The sequence below is a fragment of the Lactuca sativa genome, chromosome 5 (genome assembly GCF_002870075.4).
Source record: "Lactuca sativa cultivar Salinas chromosome 5, Lsat_Salinas_v11, whole genome shotgun sequence".
Classification (NCBI taxonomy): Eukaryota; Viridiplantae; Streptophyta; class Magnoliopsida; order Asterales; family Asteraceae; genus Lactuca; species Lactuca sativa.
This window is the reverse complement of record NC_056627.2, coordinates 358,315,175-358,330,964: the sequence shown is the minus strand read 5'-3', so window position 1 is coordinate 358,330,964 and position 15,790 is coordinate 358,315,175.

Here is a 15,790-nt window from a genome sequence, read left to right as displayed (position 1 = left end):
ATAACAACTTGGTGATATAATAGCCCTTTAAACATAAAGTTATTTTTGTATCGAAACCCTATAAGAACGATAATATAATTATGTTTATAAAATGATACTTTGATTCGTAATGTACTTGTATTCCCCCCTAAAACGTGAAAAGAATTGAAAAGTAGGGGTATGAACTCACTCGTTAAGTTTGAAGAGAGGGGCTAGAGTTGAGCAGAGTTTCGACCGCGGAAAGTTGCGTCTTCGGGTTCTCGGGAATCTCTGCAGCGTAGATCCTTCGTCGGGGGCTCGAGTGCGGAAACCAAGGTAAGAAAATGGTCTCTGGAGCTGGGAGAATGGCTGAGGAATTGTGAAGGTGTGCCAAAACTCGAAGCTCATGCCATCTATTTATAGTGCTGGAAGAGTGAGTACGCGGGGCGTACTCACGTACGCAGCGCGTACCTCGTTACGCTGGGCGTAAAAATGCGTCATGGCTTACGACTCCTGGCTAGCTAAGCGTAGCTTGGGCGGGCCGATGGGACTCGACTCTGGGTCTAGTACGCGGGGCGTACTCCCAGAGAACGCGGGGCGTAATCCGGCCTGTCCTCTTCTAAATCCCGTAACTTTCGCGTACGAGCTCCGTTTTTCGTGTTCTTTATATCCACGCGTAGGTGAGATTATGTTCTACAACTTTCATTTAGACTCCGTCGGCTAGTTTTGTCTTTATTTTTAATGATATATTTTTAATAGGCCGGGCCTCCTAAAGTTCGTTAAAAATTCATAGGTTCTTTATTCGACGTCGGTTTTCGTTTGTCTTTTTATCGTTTTATTACCACTGAGGAGATCTTCAACTTCCGTTTAGGTGGCGATAGCTAAATAACACTCGATCTTAAATCCGAGTTTTTAGCTCTCTACTACTGTTGCGAAACTTTGAAAATTCGTAACTTCTTCATACGAGGTCCAATTTGGGCGATCTTTTTATGCACGCTCACCTTTCAACGAGATCTACGACTTTTGTTTAGATACTTAAGGCTAAAATGCATTTTATTGAGATTTTACTTTTTACGTCAAATAATGTTTTAACGTCGTGTCGTAAATATACGAGTGGTTATAATTTCTTCAATATAACCCGATTTTGAGCGTTCTTTATGTTTTTGGAAACCTTGGCATGATATCTAATATTTGATGCATCCCAACTTAGATACTTGAACACTTTATTTTCGAGGTTAATTTCGTTGTTTTTAGCTTTCGAGTGTTTACAATGCTTTTGGAAAATATAGGGTTGTCACAGAACATCTTCTCCACCAAAATCGGCTACACAAGAACAAGTGAGGGCTAGGCCGGTTTTAGAGTGTGTGTATTCTCTCAAAGGTCATTCCAAAAGCATTTGGTGCTGTGTGAAGCATTTGAGGCATCACACTTGGGGGTGCTAGGCTCACAAGGTTTCAAGGAATCAAAATCAACTACAATGTATGTATTTCTAGTCATCCTTTTAAGATAAAGTTCCCCATGTATGCTAGATAGGATTATGAACCTTGAAAACCAAATTTTGCATGTATTTAGACAAACATAGATCCAAGGTTTATTAGGGTTGCATGTACACTTAAGAAGTGTTAGAATGCTCCAAACCCATCAGTGGTATCAGAGCCTAGGCTTGTTTGTGAATACTTGATGCAAAATAGTGTTGAAAAATCGATTTTTTGTTGTCTGATCAGGGGACTCGACGAGTCCAAGTGAAAATGCAACCAACTCGGCGAGTCAGTTCGTGTACTCGACGAGTTGGTCATGGAGAATGCAGAAATTCGATTTGTGCTGCTGGAAATGGACTATAAACATTACCCTAAACTGTTTTGGTGTTATAAAACTTGTTTTAGATGGTGTAATGGTTGTTCTAATCCATTTACAATGGCTAATATCAATTTTTCATGATTATATGTGTTCATATGTTCTTGAAATTTTGATATGAATGTTCATGTTCTTATGAGTTCTTGATAGATCATAGGAGTTACTTGTTTATATGATTAATTCATGATCTTTATGTGTTTTAATGGAGTCCATAACTTGTCCTCAAGTTATGGATAACCAAAAGTCTCTTTGTGTTAAAAGCCATTAAAAGAACAGATAAGTTATAAAATGAAGAGTCTTCATTTTAATAACTCATAAGTTATGAATATGAAAGGTTTTGTAAAGTTACAAAACTTTGCCCTCAAGTTTTGGAACAAGTAAAGTCATGATTAAAACTTTAGTTCCAACCCTTAGATTTTTAAAAGTTAAAAATCAATCCTTATACTTTATAATATTGTAAGTTAATAATATATATATGTATAAGATCAAGTCGTCTTACCGCTAGTACACCTCATTCACGAAGTCGGTCTATAAGGGGGGGGGGGTATAAGGTTGTTGCCTATAAAATGGCAACTTAATGAGTGTCCACTCTCACCCACCGCTTCCTTGATCAGTGGAGGGTCGTTAGCCGAACGGGTAGGACAAAGACTTATAAATTCTCATTAAAAGTATGATTAATATTATAAAGTAATTAAAATGTTTTATTAAATTCCCAATCTTAGTTACTTTAGCAAAATGTGAATAAGGTGCTAATCCATAAAATTACACTTTACACTTTGTTTAAGTCGTTGGTGGAGCGTGTGTGGTAAACTGACACACTAACTTGGACTTAACAAGGTAGGTAAAGGGTGACTTAAGGTTTATCATAGTATCGGTGGAGCGTGTGTGGTTTACCGGAACATCGATTGAGTGATGAACATTAAGGGTACCAAGTGATTTGCATGGTTACTTCACACCTCGTTTTGTGATCCTCGGTATCCCAGTCACAAAACTTGGAGGGCACACTCGAGATTGAAACATGCCTTTGAAAAGTTCATTGAATCTCAAAATAATCTAGGAATTTCTAAGAACCAATTAAAAACCTAATATTTATATTTCGTTTTTCATGGTGGAAATTGGTGAATCGTCGTTCACCTACCTTTCAAATATGTTAGAGGTTGGATTACGACATACCTCTTATAAGTTATAATATATTGTGATTGGATCTTAGCCTTAATATTACATTTAGGTGTTTTATTAAGGACTCTCTTAATATATAAACTAATCTTGTCCTCTTCTTTTAGATGTCTTCAAACAATGTTGCTTCTGGCTCTAATCCTAATGGCTCCTTTACCCTTATGAACTTGTGTGGGAAAGTCACTTTTGATGGATCCAACTTCAATGAATGGATCAAAAACATCAGGATGATTACCCGCTACGAGGATAAAGAATATGTCCTCGATAAGGAGCTTAAGGAGATTGATGAGACCACTGTAACTCCCCAGGAGATCGCTGACTTCCAGGCACATGAAAGGGATGCTACCAAAGTGGCATGCATCATGTTGGCCACCATGACAGCAGAACTCCAAAAGTCCTATGAGGACTTCTACCCTATTGAAATGCACTAAGATCTGATGGAAAGATACCATCAAAGTGCACGACAAGAGAGGTATGAAATCATCTGGTCCATCATAACAACCATGATGAAGGACGGAGAATCTGTCACGAGTCACATGCAGAAAATGCAAAGGTATGTGGATCGTTTACTGAAGCTTAATGTGAACTTCCCTGAGGAGCTTTCAATAGATATCATTTTGCACTCCTTACCCTCATGCTATGATCAATTCCGCATGACATATCACATGAATAAGGAAGAGGTCACACTCAGCAAACTTCAGGGACTCCTCAAGACTGTAGAAACAGGTCTTAAAGGTAAGTTGGTTGTTAACACTCCTACTCCAAACTCCGTCCCTGTCTTGGCAATCGGGAAAGGTAGAGGGAAGAAGAGGAAGAGCTCTTCGAAGGGTACCAAGGCTAGGACCCTTGATGGCTCTTCTTCAAGTGGAACCAAGAAAGGTTTTGTCACTCCTTCTTCTGACCCAAAAGAGGCTGAATGCTTCTATTGTCATGAAAAGTCACATTGGAAGCGGAACTGCCCAAAGTACCAGCAAGATGTGAAGGATGGGAAAGTTAAACCCAACCATGCAGGTATTTACACTATCTTATCTAATAACTCACCCCATTCTAACTCTTGGGTCTTTGATACCGATTGTGGTATTCATATATGTTCTGATTTGCAGGGACTAAGAAGAGGTGAGAATGTGGAGCATGGAAGAATAAACTTAATCATGGGGAATAGGAAAGCTTTACCTGTCACCAAGATTGGAGTTTATACTTTATCGCTAAGTAGTGGGTTTAGTTTAGATTTGAATAAATGTTGTTATTCACCAGAAATGGCAATAAATATTATTTCCTTTCATGCATTGTATAAATAAGGTTTCACCTTTTCATTTGATAATGAAGTTGGTTCGATTAATGCTTTCTTTAATAATGTTCTTTATTTTAAAGCATTACCTTGTGAGGGTGTGTATGAAACTGTATATGTGGTTGATAACCTTGGAAATAATGTATTGTGTATTGATTCTATTAATGATAATAACTTGGATAAAGCATCATTATGGCATTGTCGTCTTGGACATATAAGCAAGAAACGCATAGGCCAACTCCAAAAGGATGGAGTCTTGGAGTCATTTGACCTAAAGTCAGATGATAGTTGCGAATCATGCTTACTTGGAAAAATGACAAAGTCACCATTCACAGGTTCTTGTGAGAGGGGTGAAAGTTTGTTGGATCATGTACACATGGATGTGTGTGGATCCTTCAAACATGCCACAAGGGATGCTAATCGTTATTATTTGACTTTTACTGATGATTATAGTAGATATGGTTATGTCTACTTAATCAAGCATAAGTCAGAGACTTTTGAAATGTTTAAAGAATTTAAGCAGGAAGTCGAGAATCAATTGGGCAGGAACATTAAGATGCTTCGATCTGATCGAGGTGGTGAGTATCTTAGTTCAGAGTTCCTCGACTATCTTAGGGAATGTGGGATTGTCTCACAACTGACACCTCCCAGGGCACCGCAGTTGAATGGTGTAGCTGAGAGGCGTAATCGAACCTTTTTGGATATGGTTCGTTCCATGATGAGTCGAGCTTCGCTACCAATCTCATTGTGGGGGTATGCCTTAGAGACTGCCGCCCACATCCTTAATCTGGTCCCTACAAAGAAAGTTGCCAAAACTCCTCATGAGACGTGGACTAGTAAAGTACCCAAACAAGACCACATCAAGATTTGGGGTTGCGAGGCTTTCGTGAGACGCGACACTCATGATAAGCTCGAACCTCGAAGTAAGAGGTGTATTTTCATCGGCTACCCATAGAAATCCTTTGGTTACCTCATCTACATACCTAGTGAAAATGTGGTCCTTGTAGCTAGGAGGGTTGTCGAGAGAGAGAGAGAGAGAGAGAGAGAGAGAGAGAGAGAGAGAGAGAGAGAGTTCATAAGCCAAGGAAACAGTGGGAGGCAAGTTGACCTTGAAGAAATTCAAGAGTCAAGTGGTGAAGGAACTTCAAACCCTAGCACTCAACTTGAGGAGGAAACTCCTGTTGAGCCAATTGACAAGTTTGTACCTCTGAGGCGTTCCACAAGGGTTAGGAATGCACCTAAGAATTACTATGGATTCCATATTACTGTGGAAAATACACATGTGAGGGTGTGTATGAAACTGTATATATGTGGTTGATAACTTAGGAAATAATGTATTGTGTATTGATTCTGTTAATGATAATAACTTGGATAAAGCACCATTATGGCATTGTCGTCTTGGACATATAAGCAAGAAACGCATAGGCCAACTCCAAAAGGATGGAGTCTTGGAGTCATTTGACCTAAAGTCAGATGATAGTTGTGAATCATGCTTACTTGGAAAAATGACAAAGTCACCCTTCACAGGTTCTTGTGAGAGGGGTGAAGGTTTGTTGGATCCTGTACACACGGATGTGTGTGGACCCTTCAAACATGCCACAAGGGATGCTAATCATTATTATTTGACTTTTACTGATGATTACAGTAGATATGGTTATGTCTACTTAATCAAGCATAAGTCAGAGACTTTTGAAAGGTTTAAAGAATTTAAGCAGGAAGTTGAGAATCAATTGGGCAGGAACATTAAGATGCTTCGATCTGATCGAGGTGGTGAGTATCTTAGTTCAGAGTTCCCCGACTATCTTAGGGAATGTGGGATTGTCTCACAATTGACACCTCCCAGGACACCGCAGTTGAATGGTGTAGCTGAGAGGCGTAATCGAACCTTTTTGGATATGGTTCGTTCCATGATGAGTCGAGCTTCGCTACCAATCTCATTGTGGAGGTATGCCTTAGAGACTGCCACCCATATCCTTAATCTGGTCCCTACAAAGAAAGTTGCCAAAACTCCTCATGAGATGTGGACTGGTAAAGTACACAAACAAGACCACATCAAGATTTAGGGTTGTGAGGCTTTCGTGAGACGCGACACTCATGATAAGCTCGAACCTCGAAGTAAGAGGTGTATTTTCATCGGCTACCCACATAAATCCTTTGGTTACCTCATCTACAGACCTAGTGAAAATGTGGTCCTTATAGCTAGGAGGGCTGTCTTTCGAGAGAGAGAGAGAAAGAGAGAGAGAGAGAGAGAGAGAGAGAGAGAGATTTCATAAGCCAAGGAAACAGTGGGAGGCAAGTTGACCTTGAAGAAATTCAAGATTCAAGTGGTGAAGGAACTTCAAACCCTAACACTCAACTTAAGGAGGAAATTCCTGTTGAGCCAATTGACAAGTTTGTACCTATGAGGTGTTCCACAAGGGTTAGGAATGCACCTGAGCATTACTACGGATTCCATATTACTGCGGAAGGTGATACACTTATCAGTGATGAGACACTGATAGGTCTGGATGAACCTAACAGTTACGTGGAAGCCATGGCAGGCCCCGAGTCAACCAAGTGGAAAGAGGCAATGGACAACGAGATACAGTCCATGTATGACAATCAAGTTTGGAACTTGGTTGAGAATGTACCAGGTCGTAAGACTGTAGGGTGCAAATAGATCTTCAAGAAGAAGACCGACATGGATGGTAATGTACACACTTATAAGGCACGACTGGTTGCAAAAGGTTTCTCACAAACTCCAGGAGTTGATTATGATGAGACCTTTTCTCCAGTGGCCAAGATTAAGTCTATTAGGGTTCTGTTAGCCATAGCTGCATTTCATGACAATGAAATATGGCAAATGGATGTCAAAACCGCTTTCCTTAATGGGAAGTTGGCTGAGGATGTTTACATGAGTCATCCAGAGGGTTTTGTCAATACAGAGTATCCTAATAGAGTGTGTAAGCTTGAGAAATCCATTTATGGATTAAAGCAAGCACCTCGCAGATGGAATCTTTGCTTTGATGAGAAAGTCAAAGAATTTGGCTTTTCTAGGAGTGAAGATGAATCTTGTGTATCTGTCAAGGCTAGTGGGAGTATAGTTAGCTTTTTGGTATTGTATGTGGATGACATACTACTCATAGGAAATGGCATCCCAACTCTGCAGGAAGTTAAGTCCTGGCTTGGGAAGTGTTTATCTATGAAGGACCTAGGGGAAGCTGCCTATATTCTAGGGATAAGGATCTTGAGAGACCGGAGTAAAATACTAATTGGACTTAGTCAGAGTACTTACTTGGATAAGGTGTTGAAGAGGTTCAACATGCAGGACTCCAAGAAAGGAGAGTTACCCATCCAGAGTAACACCAGATTGAGTAAGATACAAAGCTCGAGTACTGAGGCTGAGATAGCAGAAATGAGTCGAATACCTTATGCTTCGGCTGTAGGATCGATCATGTATGCTATGACGTGTACTCGACCTGATGTAGCCTTTGCTTTGAGCATGGTTAACAGGTATCAGGGGAACCCTGGCAAGGCACACTAGACTGCGGTAAAGAAAATCCTCAAGTACCTACGGAGGACTAAGGACTGGGTTCTTACCCTCGGTGAGAGTGATGACTTGAGAGTTGTTGGGTATGGTGATGCTAGCTTTCATACCGATAGGGATAATTTCCGCTCTCAGTCAGGCTGGGTCTTTACCTTAAACGGGGGAGCAAAGGAGGCAACAAAGGAGGTGATATGGCTGAAAAACTTCATTGGAGACCTTGGAGTTGTACCAGCTATTAAGGAGCTAATGGAAATTTTTTGTGATAGTGAAAGTGCTTGCCTTAGCCAAGGAACCAAGGGATCACGGGAGATCCAGACACATCGACAGAAAATACCATTTCATCAGACATCGAATAGAAGAAGGACTCCTCGTGGCAAAGAGGGTATCATCGGATGAGAATCCAGCAGATCCCCTCACGAAGGGACTGACTCGGGTTAAGCATCTCCAGCATGCTCAGAGCATAGGGATGAAGGATGATATTAGTTTTAGTAGTTAGATAATTTTTGAAATTTGTAAAGTGTAATTGACATTAGATGATGAATAAAAGGTGTGTTTATTTATGAGTAAAGTGTTGCTATCTCTTGTCAACCGTTTACTATATTTCTTTTGCATGTTTTGACTTCCAGTATAATTATGTTTGGTATATCATATTATTCGAACCTCCATAGTCGGTCATATGTCGGAAGTAGGTATGAATCAAGACTGTCATGATTGGTTGCAGAGGTCTAAGTTGTTGGACATGGCTACAACACTCATGAGTGCTCATAAGTTCTGAGCATTGGAATCAACCCATGCTCACTGGAATCACTTCATGGAATTTATCTCGAGTGATTGTGAGACGGTAATATCATATAAGTCTTCAAATCTAGAGATATGATTTGTTGCCTATGAGTTGGTTATGCATTGATTGTACAAAAACGCATTGGTAACTCGATGTTATAAAACGTGCTTTTGTGTATAATTCAACAAGTAGTAGAGCAAACATATGAGTCGAAGTTTATCTATTCCTTCTTGGATTAGAAGCTGATATCTGGTCCCCTCGATGATTTTGTTTTGACATATGTACCGGGCCCGGTCAGAACTAAGTTGATGTGTTCAATTAAGTTCTTTGTCAAACAAATCGGAAATCGGGAAACAAACTGCTGGATAATAAGTAAGACATTGTTCCATGTATTTGTCCAGCTGATATCTAGAACAGAGGATTATATGATCACTTATCTTAAATGGCGTACCATCATCTTCTCAGTTCCGCAAGACCTTGAAAGAGCTACGATTGTTGATTGGTTCCTGAAGTCATACTTACAGTCTATGCAGTCAATAGCGGCGCTATAACGGTTAGCGGAGGTAAAGAAACGCTATTTCAAAATAGTGTTTTAGAATAGCGGAGGCGCTATAAGCACCGCGATTTACTGCTATTTACCGCGATTTTGGTCATCGCTATAGTGGGGCTATAACCGTTATTTGAATAAATTCCATTTGGGCTATTTTACATCAAAAAAATAATTTTTTATGCCATTCCATTGAATAAAATTGTTTTTCCTTATCCCAAACCAAAACTTGTGTCATTACATTAAATAAAATTGTAATTTTGTGGCTGTCATGACTTCCACTGAAACCATGTATGTGTTGTGTTGCTAATTGTGTTGAAAACTTGAAGTACTACATTATGATTAACTATCAAGTTACTTAATCATTTTATTTGCTAACAGTAATTGTGCTAAACTATGATAAAATTATAAGTATTGCATATGTTTTCTTGATGATTGTGTTAAAGTATGATTAACTGTGACATTGGTAACCGGTTTATGAAGTATGATTAACTAATTATGATATGTGAGGTATGATTAACTAAATATGATATGTGAATTATGATTTACTGATTAACTAATGAACTGGATTAGGTTGAACTTTGATGTATGATTTACTGATTAAAACTCTAATATATATATAAATTCTAAATAATATAGAAAAATGCTATAACACCGCTATACCGACGCGAGAACCACGATTTCAAATATCGTCCGGTGACCGCTATTATATTTTTGACTGCGATAACTGCTTAGCTTGCAGTTATAGTTATTAGACTTATCCAAGTGGGAGACTGTTCGATAAGATGTCTAAGTCCATAATTATTTTTGGTATGTACTTGACCCGACCCGGCATGGTCCATTTGGGTTACATGACATCATGCATTTGGATAGACTAAATGAGAGAAATAACACTTATGGTTTATTAATATATTATAAGTTCTAATATCTTAATAGTATTATTTAATTAGCATTGATCAAGAATTAATTTGGAATTAATTAAGTGATCAAAAGATAACTAATTAAATATATGGGTTGATTATGTAAATCATCCATAACTTGTATAGTGGGCTAGAAGGCTCCATGGATTATAAAGTTGGGTTAAACCCATAGGATGCTCCATGGGAGTTACAAACCCATGGATCATGGAAATGAAGAGTCATGACACATTAGGGTTTACATGGTGTAACCCTAGATGTGTCAACACTATATAAGGAACATCTTCTCCACCAAAATCGGCTACACAAGAACAAGTGAGGGCTAGGCCGGTTTTAGAGTGTGTGTATTCTCTCAAAGGTCATTCTAAAAGCATTTGGTGCTGTGTGAAGCATTTGAGGCATCACACTTAGGATGCTAGGCTCACAAGGTTTCAAGGAATCAAAATCAACTACAATGTATGTATTTCTAGTCATCCTTTTAAGATAAAGTTCCCCATGTATGCTAGATATGATTATGGACCTTGGAAACCAAATTTTGCATGTATTTAGACAAACATAGATCCAAGGTTTATTAGGGTTGCATGTACACTTAGGAAGTGTTAGAATGCTCAAAACCCATTAGGATTCCAGGTGGAGAAGGGTGCCAGGGCAGCCAAATACTCGAAAATGGCTGACAGATGGCTTGTGTCCATAGAGAATCTCGTACGGTGTTTTCATCTGGGCTTTGTTGATCAGGACACGATTTTGAACGTAACAAGGTATGTTGATCGCCTCCGCCCAAAAGAAAACTAGAAGTTTAGAATCACAAAGCATCAAAGCGTCGTCCTTGCAGCGTCTTGTAATGTCTGATTCCTCCGCTCAGCAACACCATTCTGTTGTGGCGTCCGGACAGAGCTAAATTGACGCATGATCCCTTTCTCAGCGCAAAAATGATCAAGAACAGCATTCTTGAACTCTGTTCCATTGTCTGTACGAAGCGCTTTCACTTGGCTGTTGGTTTGGTTCTCGATCATCACAATGAACTTCTTGATAAGATCGACAATCCCAACTTTGTTGGACAGAAAGAAGACCCACATGAAACGAGAGAAATCGTCTATCACAACGAGACAATACGAATTTCGGTTGATGCTGAGGACATTGACCGGACCAAACAAGTTCATATGCAACAATTGGAGCACCTGACTGATGCAGTTGACCTGCTTTGGCAGATGTGGTTTCCGATGGTGTTTGCCTTGAGCACAGGAAACACATTTTTCAAAGGTAATAAAATCTATGACAGGCAGACCGCGGACCATTTAGTTCTTAGCAAGACGATTCAGATTCTTTGCATTTGCATGGCCAAGTCGATGATGCCACAACATTGTGTTTTGTTCTGAGACTTTGGAAAAAAGACAAGTGACTTCATCGGTACATCGTTGTTCATGTCAATAATATAGGCATTCCCAACCCGCTTTGATTTTACGAGAATCCACTCCTCCGGGATGACAATGCCCGACTTTAAGATTAGACATTCTTTATTGGTGAAGTGTGTTGAGTAACCCTTGTCACATATTTGAGAGACGCTCAGTAGACTGTGCTTCAGCTCAGGAACATAATTGACATTCTCAAAACTTGTTCCCTTCTGCGTTATCTTTCCGCCTTCTCAGCCCGCGAAGGAGACATATCCCCCATTAAATGTCTGAATGTCGCGCAGTTGAGAGATATCTCCAGTCATGTGTCGGGAGCAGCGTTGTCGACATACCAGGGTCTGACGACATTCCTCCGCAACTGTCCCTGCATGACGAGCAGAATCATTTAGATTTGGGGACACAGGTCATTACAGTCCTGGATTGACCCTTAACTTTCACATATTCATCTTTTAATTTTTCTTTCGATTTTTCTTTTTCAACAGATACAAAGGAGGATGATGACTGATCAGATTTTAATTTTGGCATCCATTGATATTTAGGTTTTGAAACAATTTTCTTTTCAGTTTGCCTTGAGCAGGTGGATTTTTTACTCGAAGAGTTTGAAGATCCAGACCTACTCTTTGACGAAATCGACTTTGGCTTAGCTTGGGTCGATTTTGGCAAACTGTTTGTAAATTTATTGAAAACCTGTTTGTTCTTTTGAAAACCTGCCATTTTCTTGTTTTGATTTGTTTTCTAGTCATCATCTCGAGAGCGGGTTCTGGAGGATTTTCTAATTAAAGATCGTCCTCTAGACTCATTCTCTCCCCTTTTTGACATGTGATGCACAAACCTCCGGTTTAAACAATTTCTGGCAATATGACCAACAGTACCACAATTGAAGCAAATTTGTTTATTATCATTGGATTGAGTACTACTGCTCTTGTCAGATTTATGGTTTTTATTATATTTTCTAGCATTTTCACATTTTCAAGAACAAGCACTAGATTGTGTAGCAAACGTGGAAGATGTAGAAGCATTCAAATCAGATTTAGCAACTTTATCAGAAACAACACCATTATTTTCATTATTATCAGTGTGAAGCAACACACCACCAAAAACAAAAACTTTAGTGTTTGAATTTAACACAGATTCATCACAAAATTCAACACCAAATTTGGAAACAAAATTATTCGACTCAGACTTTTCAGCTTCTTGCTCCCTCTGAACTACTGACATATCTGCACTTGAGGTAGAAATGTTACTATCCAAGATTTTTTCATTAGATCGTGTTGCTTGTTCAGAAGCTGATTTCCAATAAACCATGAAAGGTTCTTTGTCAATTTCTTCTTGAGACGAGGGAATAGCAGTGTAATTATGATTGAAGGGAGGGGGACACTCTCAAATCCTAATCCTACTTTTATCTGATTACCACAAGTAATATCCTTCCACTGCATCTGTCCTTCTATCATTTTTGCAACTACTTCACTTGAGCCATCGAATTTGTTAAAAATAAATTCAGCATTTCAAGACGATTTTCAATGTGTCAAGTTCAACGGTTACAACAACAAATTTTCTTTTGAGATTATCATAGTTCTTGCATTTGTTGTTGTAATCCTCTTGCAGTTTCTTAAAGTCCTTTGTTTTATTTTCTAATTGTGTCTTTAAAGGCTTTTGATTTTTCCTAAGTGTGTAACCCTCATATTTTAGGTCCTCGCTCTCTCTCTTAATTAATTCAATTTGGTCTCGCAAAAATTTCATAGTTTTGATACAAGATTGAGAGCAACCAAATTCACTAAACCTCAGGTTTGGCAGGCTCTGGAGTGGTTTGCACCATGAATGCAAACTGAAGATTCATCATCTCTTCTTCAGGATCCTTCTCTGTTTCTTCTTCCATACCATTCTTGATCTGGGCAAGGTGTGCATTTTCAGGTCCTGAAATATTCAGAGCCTGAATTTGGTCTTCCCAATTAAAGGATTGGGCCACCATCGCCAAGTTAGTAGTCTGATTGCTTGAAGAAGATCCCTTATTGACATAGGTCACCGACACCATGGTTCGATTAGAATTCTCTCTTCGATCTGGCTTTGGACATTCCCTTACAAAATGCCCAGACTCATGACAGTTGTAACATCGCAGTTTTCCTTCGTTGAATCCTACTTTCTTGTAAGAATTCACACTCCAATTGTTCTTTCCTGTTTTCTTAGAGAACTGCTTTGCCCTGAAAACTGCCATGGCCATCTGCCATGTAATGTCCATCTCTTCCACATTCTCAGGATGGATCTGGTCTAGGTCAGCAAATGAGAGTTGTGGGGAGAGTTCTCCGGCCACAAAAGCATTGTAGCAGTTTACCAAACCAGCGGCGAGGGCCAGATTTTCTTCCTTTTCATTTAAAGATGAAGCTTGAGGACTGATTCCATGAGAGTGAACTGGTGCAGCTGTGGATGAACCAACACTAGAACCAACTTGTTGAGCTAAATTTTGAGGTTGATGAGTCACATAGGGTTGGACTTGAGGAACATGAACTTGAGGAGTAGAAAAACTTGAGAAAACAGTGTTGTTAGTGGTTTGGATCCCAAGATTTTATGTGGAGTATGAATTGACATAGTTAATCTCCTTTTGCTTATCATTGAGATCACAAGCCTTGATGATCGCCATCATTTCAGCCAAACTCAAACGGTTCAAATGTTTGGTCTTCTTAATCACTGAGACATTCATATCCTAGGATTTTGGCTGAGAGTTCAACAACTTTTTGTTGATCTCCGATCTTGTAACCATCACACCAGCATAGCTCATTTTTGTGGTGAGTGTGATAAACCTTTGCAACTTATTCTCGAGTGTTTCTCCTAAGACATAGTTAAACATATTGAACTTTTGTCGCAGCATGTCTTGGCGACTCTTTTTCATGTCTTCGTTGCCTTCATAGACTTTTACCAATGCTTCCCATAAGGCCTTTGCTGATGTATACTCACGGAAACCTTGAGCGATTTCTGGAGATAATGCCATGGTAAGTTTAGCAAGAGCCTTTTCCTGCTCCTCGACTCTCTCGAAATCATCATCGGTGTAGTTCTCAACTTGCTTATCAATTATTGTTCCATCTTCAAATGTAGTTGTAATGCAGAATGCTTCGCCATATCTTGAAATCCTTCGATGTACTTCTCGATCCGATATTTCCATTCTGGAAATCCTTCTGCAGATAACAGTCATGGAATTCGAGAAGTGGTTCCCATAATCGCATCCAATTCATGGTGAGTTGACATGCTTTGAGATTCCATTTTTTTTTTTTTGTTGCTTTTGAAATTTTTAATAAAAAATTAAATTGAAAAACAAATAAAAAGATCAAGTAAATAGGTTTTTTTGAGTGGGGATAATTGAAAATAAGGTTTTCGGTTTCTGAAGTAAAAGGAGGTTTTCGGTTTCTGAATGATAAGGGGTTTTCGGTTTATGAAGGATCAAGGGTTTTAGGTTTCTGAAGATTCAAAGGTTTTCGGTTGAAGAACTGTTTTCGGTTTCTGAAGATTCAAGAGATTTCGGTTGAAGAACAGTTGTCGGTTTCTGAAGATTGAACCGAAAACTAACAGTTTTCAATGAAAAACTTAAATTTTCGATCCGATTTTGATTTCCACACACTTGAAACCTCAAACACAACTTCCAAATCACTTAGATATTGAACAGAAATCAATTGAAGATATGTTTTCGGTTGATGAAAATCAAACCGAAAACAATAAGATTTCAACTGAAAAGCTGAAATCCAAGCAGATCTCGATTCCACACGATGCAAACTATGATCTGATCTTCAAAAATCGAGCAAAAATAGGCTTCAAGATACCAATAACGTGAAGAACATGAATGTGAAGTAGAAAACTGACTAAACACACTTGATTGACACCGGTTTGAGCTCTGATACCAATTGTAGGGTCCTAGATGGAAGGATCTTCACCAATGATCAATCAAGCATAAGAAAACAAAGAAGAAATGGAGTAGAAGATGAATGAAACTGAGCTTGCATATGATTAAACACTTGAAACCGTCTGATACAACTCAGGGATCGAAAACTAGCAAAGTACAACTGCTGCTCTACCCTGACAACCTGACATCTATATATACTGACAAGGACCGAAAACAGTTTTCAGTTAACAGACCGAAAACTGGTTTTCGGTCACACCTTAACCAAAAGCTTCCTTGACCAAAAACATCAAACATACTCAAAACAACTCCAAAATACATTGACAAAAGCCCTAACTTATCCATACATTGATGACTAGCCCAAACCATATATATTGGCCCTTCAGCGTACTCGATGATTTTTGATGGGATCTCAAACTAGAACACGGGGCATTCTTGCATGTTGCGTGTG